General features: G+C 52.4%; 1 non-coding gene across 1 annotated transcript; it reads left to right on the forward strand.

The window, feature by feature from the left end:
• Nucleotides 1-861: 861 nt before the first annotated feature.
• LOC132833012 (U1 spliceosomal RNA) lies at nucleotides 862-1,027 on the forward strand. Its single transcript, XR_009647018.1, has one exon. It is a non-coding gene; the product is annotated as a U1 spliceosomal RNA (small nuclear RNA).
• The last annotated feature ends 1,269 nt before the right edge of the window (nucleotides 1,028-2,296 follow it).

Consider the following 2,296-nt stretch of genomic DNA (forward strand, 5'->3'; position numbering starts at 1 on the left):
TGGACCGTTCCGTACCACCTGTCCTTCGTGGAGAAATTTTTGAAGAAAAACACCTTTGACCACAAGTCCATCAGGAAGTGGTCAGCACGTAGCGTCCTTGAGACCCTTCGGGAAAAGGAGAGGGTGGATCCTGTCGAGTGGTTCCCTGAGCAGACTGTCAAAGCAATTTGGCAGAATGCCTCATCGCCAGAACTTTCCAACAAGCACCAAGACATGGCTTGGCTGGTGGTGAGAAGGGCTCTACCTGTGAGATCATTTATGCACGCCTGGACTCTCAGCCGCACCGCACGCTGCCCTCGAAGCGGCTGCGGGGGGGAAGAGACTGTCACACACCTCCTTCTGGAATGTGCCTATGCAGAGGAAGTCTGGAGAGGAATGCAGTGGTATTTGTCGAGGTTCGTCCCGAGCAGCGCCGTGACGCGGGACTCCGTGCTCTACGGCCTGTTCCCTGGGACGCACACCGAGACAAACATCAACTGCGCCTGGAGGATCATCAACTCGGTGAAGGACGCTCTCTGGGTGGTCCGAAACCTGTTGATCTTCCAGCTGAAGGAGTTGACCCCGACTGAGTGCTGCAGACTGGCACATTCCAAGGTCCAGGACTACGTGTTGAGGGACGCGCTGAAGCTTGGGGCAGCTGCCGCCAAGGCGCGGTGGGGAAAGACCACCGTGTAACATCTGCCTGTCTAAAGATGATCAGGGGGCCCATGCAGTCATTTGGGCTCTGCTGACGCCTTAGCTCAATATGTGAGTGAGAAATGCACAGATCTGTATGTAATAATGAAAAATTCTGAGCTGTGTATGTAAATGTTGACATATGTATGGCATTACCAAATGTACAGTGTATCAAATATTTTATGAATATTTTATGAATAAAGTATATTTTTGAAATATAAAAAAAAGGTGCTCCCAGGATGAGGCTATCCCATTGCACTTTGGGTGTGCTGACGCCTGCGATGTCCCCACATGCGGGATACTCGACTGCAAAATTTGTGGTAGTGGGGGACTGCGTTCGCGCTCTCCCCTGATTTACAAGCCAATGACAGAATCTGAGTTGCACGTTTTCTGTAGGCAGTGCTGTTATACTGCAACTTGCCTTGTCTCTGCTACGTAAGCACCCAAGTTTGCTCGCGCAGTCTTTGGTATACCTTTCTTCCCTCTACAAGCAGGAGCAGTCCTAACTTTAAAACCGTTAAGCCCACCAAATCTCTGCTGCATATGCGACCATTTCCCTCTATTTCCTCACGAGATCTCTCAACATGCTGCTGAAACACCTTCCCTCTTAACTGCTCTCAGTCACCATCTGCTCCATGTCTTACCACCATTTGCTTATTTGCCAACCTATCAAGCAAGGGCATCAACACCCTGAGCTACAAAGTGCAAAGTCCAGCCCACCTCACGCCTGCGGGGAGCAATGCCTCATCTTCTGCCTTCGGACCCTCCAACCATACAGCATCAATGTTGACTTCACCCGTTTCCTCAACTTCCACGCCTCACCTCCTCTCAGACCCCACCCTCCACTTGACTTGTCCCACCTGTCCATTTTCATTCCCACCTATCCACTCCACACTCCACACTGACCTATCCCCATCGATGCTCCCCAACCCCCACCCACTTGCATGTACCTATCACCTTCACAGCAAGCTTCCCCCAGCTCCACAACCACCTCCAGTCCAATTACCGCTTTCGCTCTGCTCCAAGTCTCCAGTCTGCTCCAATCTAGCTCTCAGCCATTCTGTACGGATCCAGGCCACAATCCGCCCCCATCCAGCTCTCAGCCATTCTGTACTGGCACAGGCCTCTAATACGCCCCCATCCAGGCCTCAGCCATTCTGTACTGACACAGCCCTCTAATCCTGCCCCTTCCAGCTCTCATCCTTTCTGTACTGACACAGGCCTCTAATCCGCCCCCATCCAGCTCTCAGCCATTCTGTACGGATCCAGGCCACAATCTGCTGCCATCCAGGCCTCAGTCATTCTGTACTGACACAGGCCTCTAATCCTGCCCCATCCAGCTCTCAGTCATTCTGTACTGACACAGGCCTCTAATCCGCCCCCATCCAGCTCTCAGTCATTCTGTACTGACACAGGCCTCTAATCCTGCCCCATCCAGCTTTCAGCCATTCTGTACTGACACAGGCCCCTAATCCTGCCCCATCCAGCTCTCAGCCATTCTGTACTGACACAGGCCTCTAATCCTGCCTCATCCAGCTCTCAGCCATTCTGTACTGACACAGGCCTCTAATCCTGCCTCATCCAGCTCTCAGCCATTCTGTACTGACACAGGTCTCTAATC

Source organism: Hemiscyllium ocellatum, chromosome 35, assembly GCF_020745735.1.
Source record: "Hemiscyllium ocellatum isolate sHemOce1 chromosome 35, sHemOce1.pat.X.cur, whole genome shotgun sequence".
NCBI lineage: Eukaryota > Metazoa > Chordata > Chondrichthyes > Orectolobiformes > Hemiscylliidae > Hemiscyllium > Hemiscyllium ocellatum.